Source organism: Glandiceps talaboti, chromosome 2 (assembly GCF_964340395.1).
Source record: "Glandiceps talaboti chromosome 2, keGlaTala1.1, whole genome shotgun sequence".
NCBI classification, from domain to species: domain Eukaryota; kingdom Metazoa; phylum Hemichordata; class Enteropneusta; family Spengelidae; genus Glandiceps; species Glandiceps talaboti.
The window spans coordinates 7,078,101-7,094,182 of record NC_135550.1 but is presented as its reverse complement, the minus strand read 5'-3'; the positions used below and the strand labels follow the sequence as shown (position 1 = coordinate 7,094,182).

The window sequence follows — 16,082 nt, the reverse complement described above, 5'->3', positions numbered from 1 at the left end:
AGAACGAGTGCGCTTACTAGGGTGTTCATTTTTATCGGCTTCATCTGTAGGAAATGGTGTAAATTGGTGATTAACTTGACATTTTGGAAAATAAATAACAACCTTTTAACATACATACATACATGCATGTATCAAACAACTTATTTTTGCAAAAGTGCATACAACTTAACTATGCCAGTATTTTTCTTTCCACTAAAACGCAGACACACAAATATATCATGTAGTAGAAATAACATTACACAACAATAAGACAATATTTCATAATATAATTTCAAATGACAATGTATCATTGTCAAAGAAACAGGAAAACTGAATCAGCAGCCCTTGGGACCTGAGTAAATACACCAAAAAAACCCACATATACACATTTATATACATTGTACAAATGTGAAAAAGACTGGGGACCACATCTTACACAATGTTATCATACACAGTGTATTTGGATACATGTAAGGTTGAAGTGAAAGTTTACTTTGTTATTGGCACACAGTGATGACATGTAAATTCATCCAATCATATGTTCACATACTGATATTGTTCACCCTGTGTCTACTGAACGTATCGTGGAAATCAATGGAGAATTGTAGCTGAAACAGTTCACGTGGATAAATTTGACTACCAAGCCCAAAAGTTAAATTCAAGCCCTGGTAGACTATGTGTGTGTATTTATATATATATATATATATATATATATATATATATATATATATATATATATATATATATATATATATATATATATATATATATATATATATATATATATATATATATATATATATATGCAAATTATCAACAAACTAAATTCTTGAAAATACTATAAGAACTATCAGACAAATAAACCTGTACAAACAAAACAATGAATTAAAATAAAAATTGTCAACGGTTACTTTGTTCATTCATTAATTCCATTATTGCTGGTGTATGTTTATACTATCAAGTATTAGTTTTTTACCTAAGTACAATCAGCATCAGTTATGTCCCTCAAAAAAATTTGAATTTCACATCTCTTCACTTCACCGAAAGTTGTCGTTTACATTTATAGGACATGTGTAGTTTAATTGGTTAGATATTTGTAAACTTTTTATGTCTTTCCTCTTTTTGATGGCCCGAAATAAAGAGCAAATAATAACAATAATAAAGCAAGATCTAGAAACAGTTGTTTATGTTATAAATGTTAAAAACCTTTCACTACAACATTTGGTTTCACAGGTTGCCAACTTCTGTCTACATAGTACAGTCAAAAGATGAAGGCTGGTGATGTCTTAGTTTATGTAGTTATTTGCATATGACATAAACTAATACAAGTGCAAAAAATACCTGGATACGCTAACCCTTAAAACTTATTGTAGAAATCCAGAAGTTCGGTGAGAAATGTCCAGAAGTTGAGCCTTTGCTAAATGAAAACGCTTTGAAAATGTGAACATGAACGACTCGTGCACAAATATCACAATGTAAACAACCCATTGCGCGGTAACTGCCACCGTTTGCAATATTATTATGTTTATTTCTTTTCTCCAGTCATGAAGTTACAGAAATAACACACACTGAACATCCTAACGTCGTGAAACTTGAATCTAGAATTAGGAAATAGACCTATCGTACAACACAGCTCACAGCACGTCAATGTAACACCCTCTGCAAAATCATAACAACACACAAAAGCTAACAGTCCTATTTATAGCCGACATAAATGCGACGAGTTCGGATACACGGCTTCGACTTCGTGAAAAATACAATGCATCGAGCCGAATGACACATCCAAAACATACCGATTTTTGTATTTAATGTTGCCTTAATCAAGAACCCTTCGCTGAAGTACTATCCTTGCATTGGCATATTGATATATGTGGTTTTCACACCTGTCAACTTAGCCTGTGTGTACAGCGTAGTGTTGGGCGCTGTCATGAACGAGCAGTCGAATTTCCCCCATATTGACCAGACCAAAACACTCGAAAGAAAGGAATATTTTCCACAAAAACTGCAAAATGGTTACAAATCTGATACCAAACGGTCTTTTACCTTGATCTACGATGTTACTAGCCGACCTTCGAGGGGCAGTTTGCTTCCTACGGCGCGAGGTCATCCTCAATTTTTTACCCGTTGCGTCGTTCTTGTTCGTCTGCTGTTACAGACAACAACTGTACCTTGTTCTCTGATGTCCCCTTGATAGACACCAATTGCGAAATTTAGCACAAGTAGAAAACCCCATTTTTGAATATTATTTTATTCTAAATATCTAAAGTCTAAAATAGTATACTGTAGAATATTTTTTCGAAGCTTGTGTCAGTATTGTTACTTTTTTATACCGCCATGAGAATAGTAGCGAACCATCATGCTATGTAATAAACAGCCACAAAACAAGGTAACTACAAATCTCGAGAAGTAACGAGATGATCACGTTGTTGTTCATGCTGCGAGACTTCCGTACTGAACCGTACTGCAGTGAAAGTAATATTTTGGTGTTCTTTTATCTCTAGTATATTGGTTTGAAAGAAGCTGCGAAGAAATAATTATTTTATTCAAGCGATAATTATCGTGTTCACTTTTTTCTCACTGAAAGTCAAGAATAATTACAGAAGATAAATTTGTATCTGTAGAGAGGCACGTAAAATATTCAAAATGGCGGTGTAAACATCGGAGCCTCGAGCTAGCTAAGCAGAGAGCTGTGAAGTTGAAGTGATAACATATCTATGACACGTAAGTATCAGTTTTCCTACCTTAAAATGAATACAAACATCTACTGGTTAAGTATTCTGCGAACTGTGGAGAGAAGTTGGTTCCATGGGCCGGTGTTTCACCCATGAGTCGAGGCGCATGATGATACTGATAGTCTTCAGGGCCAAACCCAATGTTCCCTCAACTTCAACGTGTCTCGTCTGATATTTGTAACTTTGGTTGATCATGAGATGAGAATTCCATATCAAGCGTGCGGAAAGATAGCATTGTTACTTCTTATCGATAAGAACAAAGATTCCCTACATAAAATACAATATTTTGTTCATAATGTATAGTAGCAGTAACATTCTCACCCACACAGCAACCACACCCTACCCCCCATAAATACCTTTCCTTTCTACCTCCATCACCAGTCTGAGGCCATGTCTTCATTAGTGATATTCTCTAAACTCTAAATTATTGGTACATTTGATACACACATATAAGTTTTATTTAGTTGGTTATAATTCAGTATACTACTAACATCATGGTGAACACTCTTCTATTAATACTGTATGTACTAGACCAAATACCTGTCATGGTTTCACTATCTCAAGTCTGGCCTACCTTTTTTGTTGGAAAAGTAGGCCTTACACAGTGAGACCAGGGCAAGACTATTTACTAGTATAAATCAGGCTTTTAAGGTTACCGGTAACCTACATGTACAGTACACATTTATCAGAGGCAACTCTGACTTGATACACATAGTTATCAGAGGCAACTCTGACTTGATACATACATGTAGTTATCAGTCAACTCTGACTTGAGTGTAAGTGGCGCATAGTATTCTTGGTCATTGTGACTGTTCTTGGTCAAGAGGTGTTGGTCTATTCATTTGAATAAGTAATGAAATTTTGAAACTTATTAAGTTTATCACTGATGAATATAGACTGTTGACAGTCTTTCCTGCCTTTTTAGCTATGTTTCATCTAAATCAAAGTCATTGCCTCGCTCCATAGCACTGGATAATGCGTACGGATAGGAACTGCAATTGCCGAAGGCACGAACTGTGAGTCTGGCACTTGCCGATCAGTACATGGTTATAGTATTGCTCTGGATTTGAGCAAGGCAGCGATAAAACATAGCAAAAAGGCATGAACGACTGTCGACAGTCTATGATGAATATAGCCCTTGTTGTTTGCATCTAGTAAGTCGAGACTCGGTAACAGACAATGTCAGAATTAAGTCGTAATTTAGTCTGTCTGCAATCAGGATTAAACACAAGTCTGCACTTACTTAAGGTCTTATATAATATGTGTCTATGAATGAACATGATTCAAATGTCAAGTATCAGTTATTGAACAACTGCTCAACATATCATTATATTTTCAGAAGAGAATTTAGAGCAAGCAAAGATAAAGATAAGTAAAGATGAAAAGAGCAATTTTTCCCCCCAGAAAATATCCTTGTTAAGTTGTGCAGTTGAAATAATTGATTTTATGATTTGAAGAGGAAATTTGCTGACAATTTAGTAAAAATTAGTGTTGACTTGGACAGTCCAGAATTTCGTATATATTAGAAAGAGAGTTTTTAGGGCCTCTCTGACTGAGATAGCGTCATACTAACTTCAAACAAATACATGTATGCCAGCACTCCTTACTCGGTCATAGTCACCTCATAGTCATGTTTGCAGTGGAAGACAGGGACTCAATTACTGACAGGATCCCCCATTGAATTTATCTGTACTATGAATAGTTGAGCTTCCTCCATTACTCAAATATTGGCTTTGGTTAACAAATATGCAAAATATGACACCATTCAAAGTCAAATCAAACACATTATCAGTTGGATGACTTAAAACCAACAAGTGGGAATTTTTTTTTTGTAATAACCCTTGACAGAAAATCCAACATGATAGTGCCCATTGTAATTTGTATTCTAGAATTGAAGAACCCATCCTCCCTTTGATGGAGTGTATGAGAACAAGAAAATGTACTTGTGATTAATGGTATTTTCTTTCAGTGAAAGAAATTCATTGATAAATGTACCTTAGCAAATCATTCAGTCAATCCAAGAACAAACTCAGAACACATCACAAGGCTGCCCTCAGTGGTTGCTCTCATACATCATGAGTAGCGCAACCAAACGCATCCTTTTAGAATGTTGAAACATATTTTCTTGGTATATATCTGTGCTTAGCTCCAAAACTACCAATGTTGTTTGCACCACTGTCTTTTATAAAAGTTACAGGAATTCTCTCGTGTGGCATAGACTAGTCTTTTTTAAATCGATTAAAACTCGATGTTGTACAAAGTCCACTGTCAAATCAGTTGAAAGGTAGATGTAGGTCACTGTGCAAAGGAGTAAAGTACTCAGTCATTCAATCGTATTCTTATTTTCACAATGAGAAATACATAAGTCAAAGTCTAGCCCAGGGTCAAATGTAATTAGCAATATTTCACAAGAAGTCTTACTATGGCAGGATATATAAGTGCGCCAAGTGCTATTTATGGATCTCTGCTAAGTGGAGTCCTATAAATAAATCCATACCCAGGTTATAAACATCAAACTGAAGTCATTATTGATTATCATCTTCTGACTGCTAGCCATCTCTGTACAAAGGTATGTTGTAACACACCTGTATTATAGAGAGAGAGACTAGAGACTAGAGTATCTAATATACATGTTGTACATTGACAATCCTTGCATATTGACCAGAAAACAACATCATTCCAGTGTGTCATTCACATTTTAAACCATTACTACCTTCCTTTGGTATTCAATGTATGTCTACACATTCTTCAAGCATCATAGGATCATTTTTGTTCTATTCAAATATGTTTAGTTGTGAGGAATAAGCAGTATTGATGTTTCAAATTTGTAGTTATTATTTATGGTATTTAGCGACACTATTGTGTAAAAATGTGAGTAGATTTGCTCAAGAGTGGCACAATTGTATTTGAAATTTGATTGAAAATACATTATTTAGAATAAAACTGCCCAGCATTATACATACAGCCATCAGTTGCTGTTTAAACATTTGCATCACAGAAATAGAAAATGACAGATTTTCACTCGTACACAAATATATAGAAATATTTTTTATTTATATCTGTTGAATATTTTATTGAAGGTCCAAATGTCAGCATTTGAAGTCGGAAGCCTGATATAGTCTCCTAAATATAATATCAATGAAGGTAGACAAAACCTAACAATGTTTTACCGTCCAGTAGTAGTGTTTGTTGTCCCAGATATTTGTTGGTAAAGTTAAAATCTATCTGAGTTCCATGTCACTTTCAAATCTGCACTAGCTACTAGGGTATTAGTATATTTTTGAAACTTGTTAAAATGCCAATAATTAGCATTGCACATGTCAATTAGAGGTCTGTAGTTATACAAGTGATATAGTATAAGTAATAAGTTGAAGTTGTGATTCATGGGGGGGGGGGGGGGGGGGGGTGCTCTGATTTTTGGGAACGGACCCAGACATCTTGATTCGATATATTGCACTAGTATACTTTGTGTACTGTTACACAAATATATTTTACTTGCATGATTTAATACTGTGCAAGGTATGCGTTATTACAAGAAAGTCCTTATATCCAACAAAATATTTATTTATTTTTTTTAAATGTTCCAGTTGCAATTGCAGCTACTCATCAAAGTTACGATATGTTATATCACATAAAAAAATTAATGTACAAGCTCCTCCTTCTCTTACCAGACTTCTGCATAATTATTCACAAACACTGAATATATATATATTATGTAAAGTTCATAATATTACCCCCATTCTGGTACCTTGGTTTGAAACTTCAGTAATCGTGTTATCGGATAGGCCCGTTACAGTTTGTGTGTGTGTACAGCATCGATTTGATGTAACACCAACCAGGTAACTTTAATATCCTCTTGACTGTAACACTTTCAAATGGGAGATAAGTTCTTTGGAGTTCTCAAAATGCCATCAATCATGGTGTGTATATGGTACATGTACATATCAAGGTTCATGACATTGACAAGGGCATGTAGTGAATGACAACAATAGACAGCTTTTGGATAGTCAAGTCAAAAGTGATGGCATACACAATAGATACATTGTTAGTGTTTGGGTTGATCTGAAGGTGAGCTGCCATGAAGGCAGTCTACCGCCATGATTTTACAAGTCACATTATGGTCATATTATAACGCAAGTTCAACTTCAGGTTTAGTGTTCAAAAGTAATAACAACAAATAATTCAAGTTCAGGCTAAAAGCTGGCATTGTGTGTTGTGATTGTACTTGATCACAGCGGTGTACAAAATGTATGTAATTCATTGCAAATGTGTGCCCTCCATGTAAATGGTCAGGAAGTTTGAATCTCATGAACTCTGTTGAATGTTCATTTCAAGTATTTGTACAATGGCGTCTCTTTTTTTCCCCATTCAGACAACTGAAAATGAAAATAACTTGTATTGTAAGTTTACACAACATGAATATTCATAGTCACTGTCTGTCTATATTTATATCCATAAATGTACATGTAGACAGTCTGTAGATGTAGGAAAGTGCCACTTTGTACCAAGGTATTAATGACATACAATAAATACTTACGATTGAACTCAACAACTCTTAAGGCTGAAAGTGAGGGCCAGATTAGTGAAGTAATTGTAGTATTAAAGACAGCAGACATGTAGCCTGTTTACTGTGCTGTTGAGATACATCATTAGCTGGTCATACCTCCTCACAGTTGATGATGAGGGGCTAGGAGGTACAACCAGCTAATGATGTACCTCAACAGCGCAGGAAACAGGCTGGCAGACATGATAAAGTGTCCACTCATTTTCCATGCGGCAACCAGTAATCAAAACATGTTTAACTACTGTAATGCTCTTTTAAAAGCACACATAGATGATAGTTTTTTCATTCACATTTTATTCACTGCTTCATGCATTGCCATATGATTAGTGGCCAGGACAAAATTTTAGCACTCATTTTGTCAAATCTTGGGTGCCAGGTCTCTTTTGATGCAAAACCTTGGTAACTGGAATATAGCATTATTAGGAACCTCAATATTCTGTCTCAGACTTTGTTGATATGTCCATGTGTATATAGTAATACAAAATGTATGTTATAAATTGTGTATGTATTACTATTAAAGTAAGGAGCAAAACAGTCCTGATCAATAAATGCAATCCGACATTTGGAATTAATATTCTTTAAATTTTCTCTGTTTTAAAAATGTCACTTTACATGTACACGTGTGTGTGTGTGTGTGTGTGTGTGTGTGTGTGTGTGTGTGTGTGTGCGTGCGCGTGTGTGTGCGTGTGTGCATGCGTGCATGTGTGTGTGCACGTGCATGTGTGTATGTGTAAGCTAATATTATGTATTTACACTTCCATAAATGTATACATGTATTACCAAGTGACTTCAATTTATCACCATGTACAATATATCTTATGTTAGCATCAGACTATTCGTGATAAAGTTGTCAAAATATTGTCATAAAGATAAATCAGAGATGTCAAAATGAGAGATGACTGTAGAACTAACTGCTATTTGAAAACATGCAGTAGTTGGTAGATAATTAACCAGTACAGTCGGATGATGTAAACGGAGAGTAAATATGTTTGTAAGTAATTGCTGATATAGTACCGGTGGGTCTTGGAATAAGTAAAATGGTCAAAATACCCTAGCTTGTTGAAATATTCTTTATAGATATGAGCTGGTAAAGATAGTTAAAAACTATTTAAATGAAAAGGTATACATGATTAGTGTTCATTGTATTTCAGATTCGTAGACTCAATGGATACTCTGTAAACACTTCATGTTTCTTAAAAGACAGAAAATTACAAGGGGTAGATGAATCATTACTCCTGTGTTTCGTGTGTGTGTGTATAAAGAGCTGCCCATTAGTTTTGTCAACTCACACAATTCTCAACATTACGGGGAATCTCTTTGTTGCTTGTAAGGAATGCCTTGCCTCATGTGATGCTGAGATGACTCCAGACAGACACACACACATACATGTAGGGTCAACACTGAATTATCATCAAATGTATTAGGTGACAAGATTTCCAATGTTATGAAACATATCCATTTCACATTTTGTACTAGTTTCATAACAATCAGTGTTACAGTAATGGGTCTGTATTAAATGTCTGCTGTATTAAAAAGTGCTGACTTGAATTATAGACGTTGGTAAAGATCATGCTCTCCAGTGGCTAGGCTTGAATGTGTACTGTTTGTATTCATACGCTTTATTTGCTAGCCTATACGCATTCTGAAAATATGTGATTTATTTTGTGAATGATCTGTGTGACGGCATTGCATGTCTACGTCATTAGTTGTGTGGTATTGGTACTTACGGTAAGACATGCTGGTATTTGGCTCAAATGTTTAAATTCACTGTTATTTTCACCAGTTTGTTTCTTAATCTTAGGTTAAAAGATTGCACAGTCAGGTATAATTATGTATTCTCTCTTTTTCTTTATCAGCCAGAAAATACTTGCACCGTAATTGTTTTGTCGCTATTCATCTTTGAAGCGTCTGCCATGACAAGACCTCTTGGGTCACTTGTATTGTCCTCGTCTGAACAGAGACAAATAGTTTGGAATAACATCACAATTGTAGGATACAGACCAACTACTGTATTTAGTGATAAACATAGTGTAGCAGTTTAGGGATTATCGCACTATGTCACACAAGATCATAAACAAACTTTATTCATGTATGGGTGGGGGGGGGGGAGGTCTGGCATCAATATGATTGCTGAACTTTATTTTCACACTTCTAGCCAAATTTTAAAACTTCAACACCTTCATTGATAACAGTTTCTGTATTTATGGTACTACTGAGGGTGTTGATAAGTTGATTAAAATTTACTGCTAATGTGATATACAATGGCAGGTTTCTCCATTGGTATTTTAATTTGTTTACATGTTATTTACATTGCATCTATGAATCATAGTGGTGTGACCACTACAATTCTTACCATGGTTTACATCATATGTAAATATGTCGATGTTGCTCTTTATAGGGAGGAGGGATGGGTTTTGATCCTCGACTAATAAAGTTCATATATTGAGCTTGTGGGACATTGTATGATCCTACGCTGCATACAATGTAGTCTTAGCCATATGTTGGTATAATTTAATATTAATGGACTTTTGGAGTGTTCAACTTGACTTGAAGAAGGATGAGTGTAACACAGTGAGTGGTAGACTGATATGAGTTAATACAAGTACAATGTAGTATATAATAGCAATCTATGTATTTGTAACATTTGTCACTGTAATATGTTACACTTTAGGTGCTAGATTTAATTAAGGGAATTAAAGTTTCAAGATGATGGTGATATCGTTACTTTGGAACGTTATTAGTTAGAAACGAATGCGACATTTTGATTGATCTACTAAGGACTTTGATCGTGCAATGTTACAATTATTCAGTGTTAATGCCCCTCTCTGAAACTGGCGGAATGATTGATATACAACTGCCGACAACAGACTGTGGACAAATGGAAATCTGTTACAAACAGGGAAAGTAAACTTGTATCACACACCATGATTTTATAACAACAGTTTTATAGCCTCTTTGCATGTACATGAAATGCCAGGGGAGTGGAAGTCTGTTTGTGAACATGAACTATTATGTAAAGAGGCCATAGAACTGTTCTTATGAAATGATGGCATGTAATACTCTGTACTTCCACCATGCTTTTATTGATCCAATTCATTTGTTTACTTTCCCTGTTTGTAACAGATTTCCATTTGTCCACAATCTGTTGTCAGCAGTGCCAGTTGTAATATTTATTCATTGTTGCATAATCAAGATCCATAGTATACACATGAAAACATTTCATTCATTTCCAATTTACCATTTCAAAGTAGTTATATTTTACTGTCTAATCAATTCTTGGAACCAGAACCATGAACAAAATATTCTCCATGATGGTGCAACTTGTAACTCCATGATTTTGTAACTTGTAACTTTTAATGTAAGAGTTGATAAATGTACTACATAGTTTGCTAGTCTGTAAATAAAATTAGATACAGAATTTAGAGTATTAATACAGATTGATTTATCAGATGACTTTAAAATATGTTTTACAACTTTGATGAAAGACTTTATAGGCTGTAGACAAGTGTATTTAAGTAATAAACAGATTACTGATATTTGCAACTGGGGATGGATTTCAGAGAATCAAACGTACAAGACGGGATCGTAGTATTTTACAAATAGAGTGATTTTAAAGTAAGTGCTTGAAAATGTATGTATAGCTTGTAAATTTCTTAAGGTTAAGTATACCCTGCAAGAAATCATTATATATCATGCAGTAGTTGGTTGATATGTTTTATTAGGCTTATTGAGCCGTAAAGGCCCCTTAATAGAGTGCCTAGGGTAAACTACTGTGAAGTAGCATGGAAGAAACATTTGTACAGGTCCCTGGTGGCATTTGACATGATGTTATGCAGCTAGTAATGTTTATCAGGTCCTGTCATTGGTGCAATGTGATGTTAAATGATTGGTTGCATCATGCGTAATTTCCATTCTCACTTCCTAGCTAGCTGTGACTGCTGACTGTGATATCAGCTGCTGAACATGTAGTTTTATTCTGTTCCTGTTTTTTTTTTACAGCAGACTCCAAGGTGAAACTGCTGCATCCAGAAGTATACAGGCAGTGAAGACGAGACAAGGAAGGAACTGTACAGAGAGCAGACTAGAGACAAGGAACTATACACACAGAGTGGATACCGGGTAAGGAAGTACACAGTGAACAAGACACTGCACACAGAACGAGAGTGGTTGATAAACTACTCAGACAGAGTGAAAGAGACCTGAAACCAATGTATAAGTGAGTGTGTGTCATTGGGTTTTCCAATGTGTCATTTTTATTGAGACTTCACAGTTCACAGTTCATTCATCATTCATAGGGGTGTAAATATGGTTGAAGTCAACAAGTGCTACATGTATATGGTGATGTCAAATTCTTTAGGACTTATATATGGGCTTGAGGGGGGGGGGGGGGGGGGGGGGGGGTTGCAAATCAAGTCCCAATAGTACAATCTAGGGATGTTTTGACAACAGATTGATCTCCATATGTATGTATAAAAAACGAAAGTCATCTGAGAATGTATGTACATACTACATGTATGTTGCATTCATATTTTCAGTTTTCTACATACATAATGCAATGTATACAAGTTTTTCAAATTTGTCAATATGTATGTATGTATCAAACACTAAATCTGCACATGTACGTGTGTACATACAAACATATAATACACAACCTGATGTGATATTTGGTGAATGACATACCAGGAACTTTTCATAGATTAAAGTCTAGCAGAGATTAAATTCCAGTTTTTCAGTAATATGCAACAAGTACAGTACATGTATATAGCAGGAGAATATCTCCACTGGTATAAAGTCAGTGATTATAACTAGGGTAATGGTTTTAGAGACTGAAGTGCAACTGACGACATTACTTAACATACTATCGGCAAGAAAGAATGTTAATCAAGTATTACTGGTATAGAATGTTTGTAGTCGTGAGCTGAGCTGATCGTGGAATAATCACTGTAATATGTGTTTAACAGACCTAGATGTATACAGTGAAAATTATATCACTCTCCCTGTCTAGGTTACTGATATTAATAGTAGCGTTATTTGATTTGAATTACAAACATTAGCAGTGAATGTACATTTATAGATGAAACCATTCAATGTATCTTGATACATCTGGTATTCTTTTCATCCCTTGTATTTCAAAATATAGTGTAAGATTATGACAATGAAAGACTATCATTAATTTGAGTAAAGCAGTGTATCAGATTAGCTATCATTTCAAACTTATGTTATCATGGTGTAGCTCATAGTACTGAGACATAATAGAGTCGACACAAGGAAGTCAAGCATTTTAGAAATTTGGATTCATCAAGTTTCTTGTATTATGCCATTCTTATGAGGTGCCGATATAGCTTTGAACACAGTAAATTGTGTATCAAGAATCATAGCAAGATATCATATGTTCATTTATTATGAAAACTTTCAAAAATAATGCCCCTTTATTTAATTAAAACCCTCTTCAGGTCAAGTTCATGTAAAAGATGATACCGGTAACTGTATTGCAGAATTAGGGTTTTTAGACAGTTTTTTTTTTTTTAGCAAAACTGAAATTATTTGTGTGTAAAGGAGTTGAATTTTGTTAAATGTGATACACATAGTAGTGGTCAAAAGTACCATCTATTCATGAATTGGTAGACAAGGCTTTATATGTTACGGTAAGTTTCAGTGTACATAGTCTTTGAATTGATATCATAGCATTTCCTTATTTTGACTCCCACTAGTTATATTAGAAGCTATGCCAAATGCATGACTGACCATTCATTGTTTCTAAGCTCACAATATTTATTTCCTTGTATATTTAGATGTTATTCCCCAGTATTTTTTCTTTCAACCAAGGAAAATACAAGTAACCTAAGGGGGCTTTGCCATTACGACTCATCACTAGTCTGGTAGTGATAAGACCTGTAGGTATTTTCTGGCTGAATGAAGAAAAATATTGGAGAATAACATAATTATACCAGTGCCAGTAATATCAAAGAAAAATCAGGAAAAGTGATGAAAATTTTGACTCATATTTCAAAAACAGCAGAACTAACCAGTGACATAGACATTGCTTGCAGTGTGCTTGCAGTGTTCTCTGCAACCATTGTACTCTCACAAGTGTAGGGAATGAAAGTGCAACAGAAAACACTGCAAGCAGGAGTACCCACACTTTGAACTCACGTGGCATGGGGTTTTGTTAACTTATTATTACATATGTTTATCTGAAACAGCAAATTTCCATGAAAAGGATACTGTGTATTATAAACATGCTTTTGTATACAATGAACTATTGTGACCTCATTTGCATATAATTTGCATACAGGGCTGCAATAATGTTTTCAGCACTACAATGCAAATACCACTAGTATGCGTGTAGTGGTGCACACAATCTGTAGTACACATGCACTAATGGCAGTTTTTGAAATGAAAGCTGACCATGTAGCCATCTGTTTTGTACCTTCCAATGCCAAGTTTAATTGTGTGGATTTATTGGAAGACTTGTGGTAAATGCATTTATCAGTTTGCATTTCTTTTAGAAGGCTGTTTTCACTTGATAGCGATTAGTAGGACCAACTATGTGTGTGTGTCTGTGTGTCACTGTGAGAGAGATGCCACTGAGAGAGAGAGAGAGAGAGAGAGAGAGAGAGAGAGAGAGACAGACAGACAGACAGACAGACAGACAGACAGACAGACAGACAGACAGAGGCAGAGACAGACAGACAGACACACACACACACACACACACACACACACACACACACAGATAGACAGAGAGACTAGACTTGACCATGGAGGTAATTCTGTGTGAAAAAGATTGGATATAGGCTCAGAGATGTTAATCTTGACGTGTAGACTACTGCACACAGAGAGCTATTAAAGTAAGTTGTATAGTGTTGTGGAGGGTCTATGTGTTGTTTGAAACCAAGATGAAACTTTCCACCCCCTCATCGATCCTAACCAAACATAGTAATGTAAATACATTGTACATATTTGATATTTATAAAATTGTACCAAAAGGGTACCAATTTCCAGTGACAGAAGAGAAGAACAATTGTAAAGTCCTCCTTTAATGTTTTAGCATAATGTACAATATATTTGGTTCTTAATAGTACAGTCTTATGTAATTGGATTGGGTAAAAAAAACTACAATCTCCCAAAATGCCACCAACAGAACAAATTTCATTGAAATTTTTAAAACTTGATGAAATTTTTAAAAGTTGGTGAAAAACAGAAAGTGAAAGTGGAACGCCATAATTGACATCAATAGCTTCACTGTGTATTTGGTGAAATAGATGAATATAAAACAAGTCACATGTCATCATTGATGCTAATTGTTGTTTCTCAAATTTATTGTTGCCTTTGCATAGAATAAAAGTTGAGACAGTACTGTATTTCCAAAAGCTGTTATTTCCACCTAGATATTGAAATTTATGCTGATAAAATCCCCCCCCCCCCCACCATCCTCCCCATCCCCCATGCATGCACTTATCATAAGTGGGACAGTCAGATTACAATGTAATTATAAACCATTCACAAAATGTAATGCAGTTCTTGATGAGGAAATTGCTGATATTTTACCACTGTGTTTTCATTTCCTTCCTCCTCGACATCGTGGTTTTACTTAAAATGAATTCTTTAGAGAAATTATCTTGAGTCCATGCCCATTGGTATTATATTTGTTAAATGAGGGTAGAAATTATAATGACTATCCTCCTCCTAAATGACCTAATCAGTGTATTGAATGTCAAACCAGTGTTATCAGTACCATAGGTTGGATTGGAATGACTTAGCTTTCGTCAGACGCCTGTAAAGAGAAAAATGTAAATAGCTATTTCACATGGCTCCATTCTAACCTATTAAACCCTTTAAACTTCTACAGTATGTGCCAAGTAGATATGCTAATATCTAGTCAAGTTGTTTGAGGAAGAATAACAAATGTTGAGTTAAGTTTCACTGTACTATTTATTCTCACTGGAAGCCAAGATGAAAATTTGAAAAAAAACAAGAGCATTAGAAAAAGTTGGATCAGAAGAAAAGAATCATCCTATGTTCATGGCTCCACTGATAGATAACACTATAGATGTGAAAACCTGGGATTTAACCCAGGATTTTGAGTACTATAGCAGTGTACAATTTCTTTTAGAACAGCGCCCCCAACTACACAGATCCCAAATACCTTTGTTATAATATTCAGCATGATGTGTGTCATTTGATATTGATGTAGATATACATAGCAACCATGATGGCGCGCGCACACACACACACACACACACACACACACAAACACACACACACACACACGTCATTGTTTTTCATAGGTCAAATGTTGTAGTGAAAGTTAGAAATCAAATTATGTTTACTTCACTTAACAGTTACATGCTTGAGTGACATTTTAGTCTGGCATTGTGCGTATCACTAATAGTCATAAAACCAGGGGAGGAGAAATACATGTTATACTTGAATGATAGATACCTTTCACTGATTGTCTTTTCATGTGTAATGTAATTTTAATATTACACTCAAACCACCCTAGTCGGCATTTCAGTTCTGCAAATACCTGACCTGGCCATATTATGTATCGCTACATTTCAATCAATGTATCAGAATCAATCAATACATTGACGTAACCAATACTGGTAAATAATCAATGGAAAAGGAGGGCAAAACACTTAGTTGCACTGCATGGATGCCTTGCAGACATCCACCGATCCAGATGTAACCCAATTATTGTCTAGATTTGACCATGTAACTAAAAATTGCCACCATTTTGCAGTATTTCCATTCTGTGAGATGACATACTACTGTACTGGTGTTTCAAAACATGTGTTTATATC

The 16,082-nt window shown here is 35.1% G+C and overlaps 1 protein-coding gene across 5 annotated transcripts in view; it reads left to right on the top strand.

Moving 5' to 3' along the window:
• Nucleotides 1-2,608: 2,608 nt before the first annotated feature.
• Nucleotides 2,609-16,082, top strand: part of LOC144443557 (EH domain-binding protein 1-like) — a 63,498-nt gene continuing 50,024 nt past the window's right edge. For 3 of the 5 annotated variants that reach the window (XM_078133120.1, XM_078133114.1, XM_078133090.1), the window contains exons 1-2: nt 2,630-2,700; nt 11,275-11,394. The gene's annotated coding sequence lies outside the window, so the exon portion shown is untranslated. Of the gene's footprint in view, nt 2,701-11,274; nt 11,492-16,082 lie in introns of all 5 variants that reach the window. The other 2 variants (XM_078133105.1, XM_078133099.1) reach the window with 2 other exon arrangements.